The sequence below is a fragment of the Bufo bufo genome, chromosome 4 (assembly GCF_905171765.1).
Source record: "Bufo bufo chromosome 4, aBufBuf1.1, whole genome shotgun sequence".
Taxonomy (NCBI): Eukaryota; Metazoa; Chordata; class Amphibia; order Anura; family Bufonidae; genus Bufo; species Bufo bufo.
This window is the reverse complement of record NC_053392.1, coordinates 52,725,783-52,742,790: the sequence shown is the minus strand read 5'-3', so window position 1 is coordinate 52,742,790 and position 17,008 is coordinate 52,725,783. Positions and strand designations below refer to the sequence as shown.

The 17,008-nt window shown below is 45.4% G+C and overlaps 1 protein-coding gene across 1 annotated transcript in view; it reads right to left on the bottom strand.

Moving 5' to 3' along the window:
* LOC120997237 (cytochrome P450 2C14-like) overlaps nucleotides 1-15,386 on the bottom strand; it is a 106,588-nt gene extending 91,202 nt beyond the window's left edge. Inside the window, exon 1 of the mRNA XM_040427237.1 lies at nucleotides 15,152-15,386. The gene's annotated coding sequence lies outside the window, so the exon portion shown is untranslated. The remainder of the gene's footprint in view (nucleotides 1-15,151) is intronic.
* Between the last annotated feature and the right edge of the window lie 1,622 nt (nucleotides 15,387-17,008).

Genomic DNA, 17,008 nt, shown 5'->3' with positions numbered 1-17,008 from the left:
TGAGTGTATAAATGCCACCAGGTGAAGTATTATTATTTTTAAAGATAACAGACAAATTGGGTTGTTTGTTAATTAAAACAACTTTTGATATGAATATTCTGAAATAAAATGAAAAAAAATATGTGATGAGTTCCCAAATAGGCTATCAAATACACCAAATACATGAGGTACCCGAAGTTACCTACTGTAGGTGCACGGCGGCACCCAACCAGATCTGCTGGTTCACAGCCACTACACCCCACTTTCTATGGAAAGTGCCTGGTTGACAAACAGTGTCAAAAGGTGCTATAAGTGTAGTGGCTGTGTGGCCTGTATGGTCATTACCCAAGGTAAAACCTTTGTGAGAACAAACCTCGAAAGGACGTTTGAGATCAGAAACTTCATTAATTGTCGTACACGAGGGGTAATTTACAAGATCACCTGTCATTGTAGTCTCGAGTACACAGGAAAGTCTAAGAGGGAATTACGGAGGAGAATTAGTGAACATTTGAGATGTTGAGAATCATAGGGACACAGTAATCTCCCGACATGTTCACGAACAACATGGAGACAACATCAAATGCCTGAGTTTTATGTGTATTGAACAGGCGAAACCACCGAGTGGGGGTGGAGTGGTGATTGGGATCAAATTACTTTACAAAAGGGAAGCCAGATGGATTTTCACACTCAAAACAACCAATCCTCTGGGTCTGAATGACAAACTGAATTATGGTTGTTTCTAGGGTTGAGCGAACCTGAACTGTAAAGTTCGTACCAAACTTTAGGATTTTTGGACCCCGAACTCGAACATTTTAGTAAAAGTTCGGGTTCGGTGTTCGGCACTTTCTTGGCGCTTTTTGAAAGGCTGCAGAGCGTTTAACTCTGTGCCCTTAGAAGCCATCACAGCCATGCCTACTAATGGCATGGCTGTGATTGGCCAGTGCAGCATGTGACCCAGCCTCTATATAAGCTGGAGTCACGTAGCGCTGCACGTCACTCTGCTGTTACTAGTGTAGGGAGAGGTTGCTGCTGGTGATTTCAGGGAGAGAATAGGAGAGAATCTTTGCTCAGAACTGGAATCTAACTCAGCGATCTACATACATTTAGTTGTGTGGGTGCAGGGCACAATCTTTTTACCCTCTCCTGAGCCCAGTGACAGAAAAAAATAAATTTTATCCGTCTGTTAGTTAGGTGGGCGGCGGCGGCCATTTTATTCAAGGTCAGTGCACCAGCACTGCATCTGAGCTTTTGTGACATTGAAATCCAAGCTTTGAAAACTGCACTAATAATCTGTTGGTTTTTTTTTTAAATCACCCGTTTTTGGCAATATACAACATCTGGTGCATTTGCAGGATTAGTCAGTGTGCAATTTAAGCTAGAAATACAGCCATAATTTTCTGGGTTTTTAAAAACACACTTTTTTGCCAAAAAACCCAATTTTACAGCCCTTGCAGCATCAGCACGTGTGAAATTCAAGGGTTATATACTGCTGTCATATTCTGTTATTAAACAAACACCCATTTTGGGCAAAAAACTTAAATTGCGGCCTAGTCTGGATCAGTACGTGTGAGATACAGCCTTTACATACTGTGGTTCTATTCAGTTATTTGAAATACAGCCATTTTGGGCACAAATCTTTAATTGCAGCCTAGTGTGGATCAGGGCGTGTTAGATACACCCTTTATATACTGTGGTTATATTCTTCTATTAATAAAACACCCTTTTTTGGGGGCAAAATACACAATTTTTCTAGCCTTGCAGCATCAGCACGTGAGAAATTCAAGGGTTATTTACTGCTGTCATATTCAGTTATTAAACAAACACCCGTTTTAGGCAAAAAGGTTTATTTTGCAGCCTTTGCTGCATATGTCATTGTGAGATACAGCCTTTACATACTGTGATTCTATTCAGTTATTTGAAATACAGCCATTTTGGGCACAAATCTTTAATTGCGGCCTAGTCTGGATCAGGGTGTGTGAGATACACCCTTTACATACTGTGGTTATATTCAGTTATTTGAAATATAGCCATTTTGCGCACAAATCTTTAATTGCGGCCTAGTCTGGATCAGGGCGTGTGAGATACACCCTTTACATACTGTCGTTCTATTCTGCTATTAATTAAACACCCATTTAGGGCAAGATCCTAAATTTGAGAAATATGAGGAGAGCGTAAAATAAGGGACGTGGCCCAGGTCGTGGTGTTGCTGGTGGAGCTCCTGTTGCAGGGAGAGGACGTGGTCAATCTGTGCCAGCTACACGCACAAGTGAAACCCCTTCCTCAGGTGCGAGTAGGCGACAAAACCTGCAGCGGTATTTGGTCGGACCTAATGCGGCTCTACGAATGGTGAGGCCTGAACAAGTACAGGCGATAGTAGATTGGGTTGCTGACAGTGCCTCCAGTTCCTTCACATTGTCTCCCACCCAGTCTCCTGCTGAAAGACCACAGTTGGCACCTGCAGCCGATGTCCATCAGTCTTTCACCTCACCCCATTGCAAATCAGCCAAGCAGTCTGAGCCCCAAGTCATGCGGCAGTCTCTTCTGCTTTTTGATGACTCTGTTAGCAGGGTTTCCAGGGCCATCCACCTAGCCCTGCCCCAGAAGTAGAAGAGATTGAGTGCACCGATGCCAAACCACTTATGTTTCAAGATGAGTACATGGGAGGACCCTTGCAGCACATCTTGGATGATGACTAGTGATGAGCGGGAGGTGCCATATTCGATTAAATATTCGTCTTATATTCGTCGAAATCGAATATTCGTCATTATGCTATTTATCGCGAATAATATGCGATTTAATTAATCGCATATTGTGATTTTGTGTATTTTACGAATATTTGCCATATTGCTATATATTCTTGTTTTAGAATATGACGAATATGACGAATATTCTAAAAAACAAAGTTAGAGCAATATAGCGAATATTCGTAAAATACACATATAGACTGCAATTTCACAAATGTAGTGCTATAATCTTTTTTTTTGTCAAATTTTTTTGGTCTCTTTCTGAATCAGAAAGAGACCAAAAAAATTAGACAAAAGATTATAGCACTACATTAGTGAAATTTCAGTCTATATGTGTAATTTACGAATATTCGCTATGTTGCTAAATATTCTTGTCTTACAATATGACGAATATTCAAAAAAACGAATATATAGCACTATATCACATATATTCGTTTTTTAGAATATTCTTTTTTTTCCCCTCAATTAGTACAGGTATTGCCCTTCGGCATACTCCTCCCCGACAAGCGTCCCCGTCACCATGGGAACGCCTGGTGGTTAGAAAATACCATCGGATCTGAGTTTTCACGATCTAACTAAGATCCGATGGTATATTCTAACCACCAGGCGTTCCCATGGTGATGGGGACGCTAGAAGTTAGAATATACCGCCAGGGCGCTGTGATCCGCGCAATTAACCCCTTAGGTGCAGGTTAATTGCGCGGATCACAGAGCCCTGTGCGCCCTCCCCCCACAACCCCAGTATTAAAATAATTGGTGGCCAGTGCGCCCTAACCCCCTTCCCCCAGTATTAAAATAATTGGTGGCCAGTGCGCCCCCCCTCCCAGTATTAAAATAATTGGTGGCCAGTGCGCCCCCCCTCCCCAGTATTAAAATAATTGGTGGCCAGTGCGCCCTAACCCCCCCTCCCCCCAGCATTAAAATAATTGGTGGCCAGTGCGCCCCCCTCCCCAGTATTAAAATAATTGGTGGCCAGTGCGCCCCCCCTCCCCAGTATTAAAATAATTGGTGGCCAGTGCGCCCTAACCCCCCTCCCCCCAGTATTAAAATAATTGGTGGCCAGTGCGCCCCCCCTCCCAAGTATTAAAATAATTGGTGGCCAGTGCGCCCTAACCCCCCCTCCCCCCAGTATTAAAATAATTGGTGGCCAGTGCGCCCTAACCCCCCTCCCCCCAGTATTAAAATAATTGGTGGCCAGTGCGCCCCCCCTCCCAAGTATTAAAATTATTGGTGGCCAGTGCGCCCTAACCCCCCCTCCCCCCAGTATTAAAATAATTGGTGGCCAGTGCGCCCTAACCCCCCTCCCCCCAGTATTAAAATAATTGGTGGCCAGTGCGGCCTAACCCCCCCTCTCCCCCAGTATTAAAATAATTGGTGTCCAGTGCGCCCCCCCTCCCCAGTATTAAAATAATTGGTGGCCAGTGCGCCCTAACCCCCCCTCCCCCCAGTATTAAAATAATTGGTGGCCAGTGCGCCCTAACCCCCCCTCCCCCCCAGTATTAAAATAATTGGTTGCCAGTGCGCCCTAACCCCCCCTCCCAGTATTAAAATAATTGGTGGCCAGTGCGCCCTAACCCCCTTTCCCCCCCAGTATTAAAATCATTGGTGGCGGTCTGCGTCTGAGCAGAATGGCTGTGTGAAGCAAGAGCTCCGTTTGAAAAGTGCCCTTCCAGCCTGGTATTTCGCTTAACCTGGTTGAAACATGGTGAAGATCGGAGGCCCTAAAACGGTGGAACCTACCGTTCACCCGAAATCGTCCATCACTAGCGGTGAAATGGATAAATTTATAAAAAAAAGCCGCTTCCACCTACGCTAACAGAGAAGCCAAGATGGCGTCGGCGTCTCCACATGCAGCCAGCCGATAACATGGAGAATCTTCTCTCGGCGCACAGGGAGGTGAGGAAGAATCTGATACCCTCCCGATATCCCGCTCTTACCTGAGAGACACTCTGACTGCCTCACTAGCGACAGCATTAGAACCGCTCAGTGCTGATATAGGCACGATCAAGCAAGATGTCCGCCACATAGGACGCAGAGTAGAGGTGCTGCAAGACACGCAAGTCGCCCTGTTAGAACACCAATCAGCAGTCGCACAAAAGTTGCAAGCAGTCCAACTAAACCTGAATTCGCTATACAATGCGATAGAAGATCAGGAAAACAGGGGCCGTCGCAATAATCTCCGCTTCAGAGGAATACCGGAAACGGTTGCCCAGGGAGACATCCCCAATACAATTGTACAAATTTGCTTATCTCTATTGGGCCCTGATTCGGTACATGAAGTACTGTTAGAAAGAGCCCATAGAGCCCTGAAACCTAAGCCTGCTCCCTCAGCACCGCCCAGAGATGTAATTTGTAAATTTCTAAGCTTCCCAGTGAAAGAAGCCGTCCTCAACAAATCCAGAGATATACAAGCTGTACAGTGGGATGGTCATGACATCCTGGTCTTCCAGGACCTTGCACAATCCACCCGTAGGAAAAGAAGAGCTCTAAAGCCGTTAACAGATTGGCTCAGGGGAAGGAATTCTATGTATAGATGGACATTTCCCTTTGGCCTCACGTTTGTTTTTGAAGGTCGCAGGATGTCCATTTCTTCTCATCTCGACTTGGACCCAGTCTATGAGCACCTGAACATCGGCCCACTTGATATCCAGGACTGGGACCCGGTTCAAGACCTAATCAGACTACCTACCCTCCTACTGAATCCTGGGATAAACAGCATACTCCCAAACAGCAAAGAGCCAGAAGAGGGAATCAGAAAACCACTCCAAGTAGGCTACCATTAGGAGAGTGAAATCCAATTACACAGATGAACATGCGGTCACGTATTACCTCTGTCACTCCCACCTCTTGGTATATCTCCTCCTCACCCCTCTTAGATTCACTTTATCTTGTCTCTCTCTTTTATTTCTGTCGTCATTCTCCTCCCTCTGGTCTAGCTGGACCATTATCGTGAAACAAGGGCACTGAGACAGATCTTTTTTTTCCCTCCTACCCACCCACTTACCTCCTACTAAATCACCTAGTGTAATTCACACTATTATTATTATTCTTTTATCTTTTCTATTCTTTATCTGTTTTTCACCACTTGGTCCTTATGCTGAATGTAAAGCAAAAGAAAATGTGGTGTTGTTGTTACCAGTTACAATTGTTTATCCATGTTTTTAGTACAAGTAGATGTACTGTAGATACCAACACTGATATGTACCAATCTAGGATGATAATTGATGAGGATGGAAGTGGTCCCTGGAGGGCACATCTAGGCCCCTTGACCCCTAGAATACCAAATTTTAATATTAGATTCAGAAGTTCCACTAATACGGGAATGAGATGGCTGATTTAACTGTAGTATCCTATAATGTAAAGGGCTTCAATGCACCCTCCAAAAGGTACCAGATTCTCTCATTCCTCAAAAAGAAGGACTGTTCAATCCTTCTACAGGAAACGCATTTTAAATTTAACCACTACCCAAACCTATCCCACTCCAAATATCCACTATGGTTTCACTGTGGTTCAAACTCTTCAGCTTCTAGAGGAGTTAGCGTGGGTTTTAGGGGGGATGTGCCTTTCCAGTACTGCTCTCATATACAAGATCCAGAGGGACGCTACATTCTAATTAAGGGTTGTATTTCAAACCAAATCTACACACTTATTAATATTTATGCCCCAAATACTAACCAACGGAACTGGTTTGGAAGTCTCACCCCAATAATAGATTCCTTTAAAGAAGGCATAACCATATTGAGCGGAGACTTTAACCTGACCCTAGACCCTCAGAACGATTCAACCGCCCATAAATCTGCCCTCTCTCACAAGGCATTACAGGCCATTAAAAAAACAGCTCCACAGTCAACACCTCATAGACGCCTGGAGATCCCTTAACCCTTTCATGACCAAAGGTCATTGATGCCCCAGTGTCTAGGTCAAAATTTACAAATCTGACATGCGTCACTTTATGTGGTAATTAGGGATGAGCGAACCCGAACTGTATAGTTCGGGTTCATACCGAATTTTGCGGTGTTCGTTACACGGACCCGTAAAAGTCTGGGTTCGGGTTCGGTGTTCCGTGCTTTCTTGGCGCTTTTTGAAAGGCTGCAAAGCAGCCAATCAACAAGCGTCATACTACTTGCCCCAAGAGGACATCACAGCCATGCCTACTATTGACATGGCTGTGATTGGCCAGTGCAGCATGTGACCCAGCCTCTATTTAAGCTGGAGTCACGTAGCGCCGCACGTCACTCTGCTCTGATCAGTGTAGGGATAGGATGCAGCTGCTGCTGTTGTAAAACCTAGCAAAGCATACCATTCATCTCCTCTAATAGGTTTCCTGCACCATTCTAGCCTTACATAAGCTATAATTAAGGATCTTTGCATCCAAATACACATAAGAGATGGTTACTGTTATGACAGAGTGCAGATTGTTTTAAATTTTCTGCAATAAATTAAAATTTTTATCTGAAGTCACTGTAGGGCTGGATTTGGTTCTTTTGGTTGATCAGGTGGTATGTCTCTATTTGCTGATTTGAATCAGTGTGGGGTGGCACATGAAAAATCTGCTCTGCCATGTTCAAGACAATAGAGAACGAGAGAGAGGAGAATGCGCTCACAGGGTAAGTATGTAGGGTATGTAGTCTGCTCACCTGTATTTGTTGTGCATGACTGGGCACAACTCCAGTGAAGCTTTATAGCGGTGGAGGGTTGGTGTAGCCGATGCTATCTGGTACCCCAGTGGCAGAGAGAAGAATTACACAGGAATGAGCAGCAGTATGGTATCTGCCACGTCTCTGGATGGATAGTCAGTAGGCGAGAGACACGATCCGAGGCACAGATGAAGTATTGATCTTTTATTGATGATGTGTATTGGGGTGCATGGCCCCTTTCTCAAGTCTGCAATGTGTGAGCTCGATTGCAGAGAGGCACTTCTGGGAACAGCGGCTCGATGCTGCTGCTGTTCTGCACATGTGGCATGAGCAATTGCCGCATGTGCAGAACAGAAGCATAATCCAGCCGCTATTCCCAGGAGTGCCTCTCCGCGATCGAGCTCACACATTGCAGACTTGAGAAAAGGGCCATGTACCCTGAAACGCGTTGTTAATAAAAGATCAATACTTCATCTGTGCCTCGGGTCGTGTCTCTCGCCATACTGACTATCCATCCAAAGTAGTTGACAGATACCATACTGCTGCTAATTCCTGTGCAAATATTAAAGACAATAAACTGGCTGCTGCTACAGCTTCCGCTGCTTGTGGTAGCAGATACTGTGGAAGGTGGGGGCTAGGTATGGGACAGAGAGGGGCGTTTGCTCAATAAAAGTTATGTCAAGCTACGTACACAGTGAAATATTAGTCATATCGGCCAGCAAGATGTGTTAAGATTCAGGAGAATAACTATAAAATTATCACACGTTAGTACAAAACCCCTGACAAGACATGTTTTTATTCGGCTTCGGCATCCGACACATGTTGGAGATGCTCAAAGCAGAGAGGTACTTTCCTCCACATATGGTGGACGTGCCCGCTATTACAACGGTGGTGGGAGAAGATTTTTCAAACATGTAATAAGATATGCGGTTCCTCTATCACCCCAACACCAGAAGTTGCTCTCCTGAATCTTTTCCCTCGTGACACTCCTCCTCCCAATTTAGCACTTTTTAAACATCTAGTGAACGCAGCTAAATTATTAATCCCTCTATTATGGCTATCCACTGATGTTCCATCCTTTGATCAATGGTTCCAGAAGATTGACCAGATATACCGTTTAGAAGAGCTATCCTCATGGGAATTGAGATCTCACCACAAATTTTTAAAAACTTGGAATCAATGGATCTCCTTTAGAGGCTACTAGATAAATTGTCCTGCATATACTAAAATCCCAATGTCCTTACTTATGCAGGGTCGCTGCTCCTATTTTCCCTCTCCATTTCTACTACCTCCTCCTCCATAAGCTCAACAGTGTGTATTATTTTCCCCACTTTGACCCGTCTCGGATGAACTGTACGGCGGTGCTACAACACTAATGACGAAGATTTATTTCCTCATTCTTCAATTCTCTTTTTATGATTGACTTGCCTCAATGTTTACACTGCATTATATGTTTTATGCTTGACAGACCTGTATTCTGTTTTTGACCTATGCAAGAATAGTGGAGACTTGTCATTCCTCCACTGTTCTATTATTGTATTGTATTGATTTGCTCAATAAAATTTGTTAAAAAGAAAAAAAAAAAAGAAAAAAAATGCACTAAGTCCGATAAAGGAAAGAAAAGAGCGAATTACTATATTTGCATACTTACCAACGAGGCGTAGAGGAGAGACAAAATAAGCGCAAGGATAGGATGGATAAATACATAGGAAAAAATTATGAGAATCACCTCCAGCTCTAATGTCTAGTAAGTGCGCAATAAAGTAAAGAAAAGAATAGTCCACTGTAGATAAGTACTAACATTTGACATACGCGCAATAGGTAAGAAAGTGAACTCCAGTGGCCAACAGCAGGCACATGCGCAATGGAGGGCGATCACTCAGAATTCAAACACTGCACGCAGACGCAGTAGAGAAACAAGACCATATCATACATACAAGTCTGTTGACATGCGCAATGGAAGTCGCACTATCTGAAGGATACTAAGTCCTGACGCATGCACAAGGAAAAGGAGCAGACGCGTGCGCAGTGGAGGGTGATCGCTCAGAATCTAACACTGCATGCATCCGCAGTGGAGAAGCAAGTTCGCCTCACGCATATAAGTCCTTTGACATGCGCAAAGGAGGTCGCATAGTCTGACAGTTCCAGGTCCTGATGCATGCGCAAGGAGAACGGGCCGACGCGTGCGCGATGGAGGGCGACTGCTCAGAGGTCTAACACTATACGCATGTGAAGCAGAGAAATAAGTCTGCATTATATATATACTGTAAGTCCAGTGACATGCGCATTAGAAGTCGTATCATCTGACGAATTACAAGTCCTGACGCATGCGCAAAGAAAAGGAGCGCACAGATTGGACAACAGTGCACATGGGAGTGACTAAAAGGCAGCAACCCTAACAAAATCAGCACGGATAGGTTGAGAAGTAAACATAGTACCAAAAAAGACACACAGTAGCCAGCGATATCGTGACGTCGCTGGTAGGGAGGTTTTAAAAGCTTGGTTCCGCCCCCTTCACAATTAGACTGCCCAAACCCCTGAGAACACCAAGTGTTTGGCGAAACATGTCGGGGGGAAGAGTGTGAACGTTACATGTGTTTTAAACAGCGAGTGACTGCAAAAGCAATAGACATGCAGCTTGAATGAGCAAACAGGAAGCGCTAATAGGGAACCCACAAACTTAGGCTACTTTCACACTTGCGTTCGGGGTTCCGCTTGTGAGCTCCATTTGAAGGCTCTCACAAGCGGCCCCGAACAGATCCGTACTGCCCCAATGCATTCTGAGTGGATGCGGATCCGCTCAGAATGCATCAGTTTGGCACCGTTTGGCCTCTGTTCCGCTCAGCAGCGTTCGAGTGTCCGCCTGGCCGTGCGGAGCCAAACGGATCCGTCCAGACTTACAATACAAGTCAATGGGGACGGATCCATTTGACGTTGACACAATATGGTGCAATTTCAAATGGATCCGTCCCCCATTGACTTTCAATGTAAAGTCAGGAGTCCCCTATTAATATACCATCAGATCGGAGTTTTCTCCAATCCGATGGTATATTTTAACTTAAAGCGTCCCCATCACCATGGGAACGCCTCTATGTTAGAACATACCATCGGATTTGAGTTACATTTTCTGTAGTAATTAGGAAAACCCAAAAACCACATCAGAACTTTCTGATTCTCCAGCTGATCCCATTCCAATACCGCACAACCTTTTCAGGATCCATGCAAAACCTAAGGCAGAAAGTAAGTAACCCAGAAACTGCAGCTCCTGGACAACAAACACACATTTCTCCAACTTGGCATACAATTTATTCTCCCGAAGGATCGATAATACTTGTCTTAAATGATCCTGATGAGTCTTCATATCTGGTGAGTAAATTAGTATGTCATAGAGGTAAATAACTACAAACCTCCCCACCAAATGATGAAAAATGTCATTGATAAAGTGATGGAAGACTACCGGGGCATTAGTCAAACCAAAGGGCCATGACCAGGTTCTCGAAGTGGCCCTCAGGGGTATTGAAGGCCGTCTTCCATTCATCCCCTTCCCTGATTCTTATCAGATTATAAGCCCCTCTTAAATCCAACTTAGAAAACACCTTGGCTCTGACAATCTGATCAAATAAATCTGGAATCAAAGGAAGAGGATAAGGATCACGGACAGTAATGAGATTCAGTTCCCGGAATTCTAGACATGGTCTAAGGGTCCCGTTTTTTTTTTTAACAAAAAAGAAGCCAGTTGCCATAGGTGACTAAGGCTACTTTCACATTGGCGTTCTGAATTCCATTTGTGAGATCCATTTCAGGGACCTCACAAACGGTTCAAAACGGATCAGTTCAGCCCCAATGCATTCTGAATGTATAAGGATCTGTTCAGAATACATCAGTTTGGCTCCGTTCCGCCTCCATTCCGCCCTGGATCCGGACACCAAAATGCAGCTTGCAGCGTTTTGGTGTCCGCCTGGCGATGCAGAGCCAAACAGATCCGTCCTGCCTTGCAATGTAATCAATAGGAGCGGATCTGTTTTCACTGACACAATATGGTGCAATTTCAAACGGATCCGTCCCCCATTGACTTTCAATGTAAAGTCAGGAGTCCCCTATTAATATACCATCAGATCGGAGTTTTCTCCAATCCGATGGTATATTTTAACTTGAAGCGTCCCCATCACCATGGGAACGCCTCTATGTTAGAACATACCATCGGATTTGAGTTACATTTTCTGTAGTAATTAGGAAAACCCAAAAACCACATCAGAACTTTCTGATTCTCCAGCTGATCCCATTCCAATACCGCACAACCTTTTCAGGATCCATGCAAAACCTAAGGCAGAAAGTAAGTAACCCAGAAACTGCAGCTCCTGGACAACAAACACACATTTCTCCAACTTGGCATACAATTTATTCTCCCGAAGGATCGATAATACTTGTCTTAAATGATCCTGATGAGTCTTCATATCTGGTGAGTAAATTAGTATGTCATAGAGGTAAATAACTACAAACCTCCCCACCAAATGATGAAAAATGTCATTGATAAAGTGATGGAAGACTACCGGGGCATTAGTCAAACCAAAGGGCCATGACCAGGTTCTCGAAGTGGCCCTCAGGGGTATTGAAGGCCGTCTTCCATTCATCCCCTTCCCTGATTCTTATCAGATTATAAGCCCCTCTTAAATCCAATTTAGAAAACACCTTGGCTCTGACAATCTGATCAAACAAATCTGGAATCAAAGGAAGAGGATAAGGATCACGGACAGTAATGAGATTCAGTTCCCGGAATTCTAGACATGGTCTAAGGGTCCCGTTTTTTTTTTTAACAAAAAAGAAGCCAGTTGCCATAGGTGATCAAGGCTACTTTTACATTGGCGTTTTGAATTCCATTTGTGAGATCCATTTCAGGGACCTCACAAACGGTTCAAAACGGATCAGTTCAGCCCCAATGCATTCTGAATGTATAAGGATCTGTTCAGAATACATCAGTTTGGCTCCATTCCGCCTCCATTCCGCCCTGGATCCGGACACCAAAATGCAGCTTGCAGCGTTTTGGTGTCCGCCTGGCGATGCAGAGCCAAACAGATCCGTCCTGCCTTGCAATGTAATCAATAGGAGCGGATCTGTTTTCACTGACACAATATGGTGCAATTTCAAACGGATCCGTCCCCCATTGACTTTTAATGTAAAGTCAGGAGTCCCCTATTAATATACCATCAGATCGGAGTTTTCTCCAATCCGATGGTATATTTTAACTTGAAGCGTCCCCATCACCATGGGAACGCCTCTATGTTAGAATATACCATCGGATTTGAGTTAGATCGTGAAATTCAGATCCGACAGTATATTCTAACACAGAGGCGTTCCCATGGTGATGGGGACGCTTCAAGTTAGAATATACTGAGAACTATGTACATGACTGCCCCCTGCTGCCTGGCAGGTGCTGCCAGGCAGCAGGGGGCAGACCCCCCCTCCCCCCCTGTATTTAACTCATTGGTGGCCAGTGCGGCCCCCCTCCCTCCCCAGTATTAAATGTGACCAGTGCGGCCCCCCTCCCTCTATATTCATTGGTGGCCAGTGCGACCCCCCCTCCCTCCCTCCCCAGTATTAAATGTGACCAGTGCGGCCCCCCTCCCTCTATATTCATTGGTGGCCAGTGCGGATTCCCAGTATTAAATGTGACCAGTGCGGCCTCCCCTCTCCCCCCCCTAATTAAAATCACCCCCCCCCATCATTGGTGGCAGCGGAGAGTTCCGATCGGTGTCCCAGTTTAATCGCTGGGGCTCCGATCGTTTACCATGGCAGCCAAGACGCTATTGCAGTCTTGGCTGCAATGGTTACTTAGCAATAAATAGAAGCATTATACTTACCTGCGAGCTGCGATGTCTGTGAACGGCGGGAGCTCCTCCTACTGGTAAGTGAAAGGTCTGTGCGGCGCATTACCTATAGCACAGACCTGTCATTTACCAGTAGGAGGAGCGCCCAGCCGGTCACAGACATCGCGGCTCGCAGGTAAGTATAATGCTTCTATTTATTGCTAAGTAACCATGGCAGCCAAGACTGCAATAGCGTCTTGGCTGCCATGGTAACCGATCGGAGCCCCAGCGATTAAACTGGGACTCCGATCGGAACTCTCCGCAGCCACCAATGATGGGGGGGGGGGTGATTTTAATTAGGGGGTGGGAAGAGGGGAGGCCACACTGGTCACATTTAATACTGGGGAGAGAGGGAGGGAGGGCCGCACTGGCCACCAATGAATATAGAGGGAGGGGGGCCGCACTGGTCACATTTAATACTGGGGAGGGAGGGAGGGGGGGCCGCACTGGCCACCAATGAATATAGAGGGAGGGGGGCCGCACTGGTCACATTTAACACTGGGGAGGGAGGGGGTCTGCCCCCTCCTGCCTGGCAGCACCTGATCTCTTACAGGTGGCTATGATTCGCACAATAATTGTGCGGATCACAGCCCCCTGTAAGAGATTGGGTGCTGCCAGGCAGCAGGGGGCAGTCATGTACACAGTTCTTTTAGTATATTCTAACTTGAAGCGTCCCCATCACCATGGGAACGCCTCTGTGTTAGAATATACTGTCGGATCTGATACTGATAAAAACCAGTTATGCAGACGGATCCGTTCTGAACGGATGCAAGCGTTTGCATTATAGGAGCGGATCCGTCTGTGCAGACACCAGACGCATCCGCTCCAAACGCAAGTGTAAAAGTAGCCTTAAAGGTGCAGCGCACTGTGAGATAAACAGTGTGAGCCCATAACAGCACGGTAGATACCGTGGGAAAATATAGGAGCCTGTTAGGCAGAATGAAGTGAGGGCCCTACAGGTAGCCCCATTGCAAAAAAACAAGGCAATAATTAGCGGAAATTGCAGACACAGCTGATAATTTTAAAATGTCAGTCATAGGTAGGAATTTTTAGTGACATAGAAATAAACGTTACATTTTATATATAGGGATAAGTAACACATGTAAACCTAGAGACAATCTCTGGTCCCAGTGACCAACTGTAAATAATCAATATTACTGTGTCTCAACTCTCAACATGTGTTAACGGGTCAATCTTGAAAAATTAAGAGTAGTTCATTTAGTATCACACAAATCTTATTCATGTCATCACGTATAAATGAGACATCGCTCTGCATTTCGCCCATCTGCGCTGACAACTGTGCAATGACAATGCCAGATGTCTTCTGTACTATTTTTATTTGTCCCTGTTTCATCTGAGCCACACTCTTCTGCTTCTAATACCGAGTATCGCGATGTTAATTCTAGAGTGGGTTCTTTTGAGCCATTCATGTTTTCACTAAAGGAAATTTCCACAGCTTGTCCGTTTTTGTATTTTTAAATCCATCCTGCAGATTGTCTGGCCTCTTAGTGAGGAGGTGCCCCGATACTTGGGGCTCTGAGATTTAGGTGGCTTTGCTGCTGATAAGTATAGTACTGACCACGCTTTAGTCTATTCCTCTTCAGTGTGTGGATAAGACAGAAAGAGGGGAGAGAGCGGGACTTTAACTTTGTTGTTATAGTAGGCAAAAAAAACTAGAGGCGCCCAGAGGGGAGACAAAGCTGAAAAAATTCCAGTTGCAGACCGTCCCCTCTCCACTCACTCCCCCCACCATCCCACCACCATTTCTGTACTTCACTGTCAGCCTTCAAATAGAGGCCTGGGGCTGGGTAGTAAAAGTTGATGAGTGAAGCTCATGTCACTATTGCACAAGGTAGTGATTAGCAGCAGACAGCTACACATTTTATAGACAGTGCCATCCAGTCTCCTGTGTATCCTCCTCTACTCACGCAAATACAGATGTTTGTAGGTAGGAATCCAACTCCTCTTAAAGATTTCCTCTGGTCCCGGATGTTAGGCTTATGTAGCAGACAGGATACAAACGACAAACTCCTCAACAAGAGCACACGAGATGGAGAGCAGAGGAAGGTCAGAAGGAGATCAGGAGAAACAAAAGCACACCAGAGGCAGGCCTCATACTTCAGAAAGTCAGAGCTTTCCGGGTTTCACTTCCAGCTTTCATACAAGTTGTGGTGTATGCCAGAACTGCTCCACATAGAACTCTAAGGGAGGGGGAGGCAGAGGGGAAGAGGCACGGCATGCAACCTACATATTGCCGTGATGACATTCCATGCCCATGGTTTATTTTAATCCTGACCATGTAGCTGGCCAGATAAGACCTGTCCTAGGTTGCTAATATGGCTTGTGTGTTTATACAGCTAGACCTGCCAATAACCTTGATACAGTTCCTATGTTTGTGTGTTAAAGACAAAAGCAGAGTTATTTAGAGTGACTTCATGTTTGGATGTCATATAACTGTTATATTTTGTGTTCACAGAAGCAGAAAAGATAATATGCCTTTAAAGGGGTATTCCCATCTTAGACAATGGGGGCATATCGCTAGGATATGCCCCCATTGTCTGATAGGTGCGGGTCCCGCCGCTGGGACCCGCACCTATATCGAGAACGGAGCGTGGAGCGCTGTGGCTGGAGGACCCCAGATTTCCCAGGGTCCGTCCACCACCAAGAGCTAATCCCCGCCTCTCTCATAGAAGTGAATGGGAGCGTGCCACGCATGCGCGGCCCATGCTCCCATTCATTTCTATGGGGCAGACGGCTATTTTTGGCGGCCCCATTGAAATGAATAGAGGATGGCTGCAAATGCGCAGTGCGCTCTCCTTCACTTTCGATCATAAAGTGCTTAAAGGGAACCTGTCACTGGGATTTTGTGCATAGAGCTAGCGGCCATGAGGACATAGATGGCCGCTAGCACATCTGCAATACCCAGTCGACAAAACTCTCTGTGCATTTATTGTGTAAAAAAAACGATTTTATACATATGCAAATTAACCTGAGATGAGTCAGGGACAGGACTCATTTCAGGTTAATTTGCATATGGCTCAAATCATTTTTTTTACACAATAAAAGCACACAGAGCTATGAGGACTGGGTATTGCGGATGTGCAAGCGGCCATCTAGCAACCCATGTCCTCAGCTCTATACACAAAATCCCGGTGACTGGTTCCCTTTAAATAACTTAAAGTGAGAGTACAGATACTGAAGAGAGAAATGTATCCACCATTTTATGTTGAATGACAAGATTGAACAGTTGAACCACCATCTAATGCATACTACCATTTTATGATACTTTATTCAACACGTGTTTTGTACATGGACTATCTTCTGCGGAGGCGGCAGTGTTATATTGTCACGGCTGAGGATGGGGAAAACCCTCAGCCGTGCGATGACAGAGGATGGAAGTCACGTCTTGGCCAGAACCACAGAACTAGGGAGCGGGTCACCTCCTATTGCCTCCCTAATCTGACCCTAACTCATCGCACGGCTGAGGGTTTTCCCCATCCTCAGCCGTGACAATATGACCACAAGGGTGGCCCCCACTGGCAGATGGAAATACCAGGAGGGTTTCTCCAGCAAAGCATGGCTGAAGAACCCCTCAGCTTCAGATCTCCAAAGAGGCTTTATAGCCCAAAGTGGCCACACACACACAGACACACACAGGAGAGGGAATTAACCCTTCCAACACTAACAGGGAGTGAAACCACTTAAAGGGGAAGTGTCCAAATGCACATCACACTGTAGCTGTTACCGCAGGCAACGACATGGGTGGCAACCATGTCCTGGGAGTC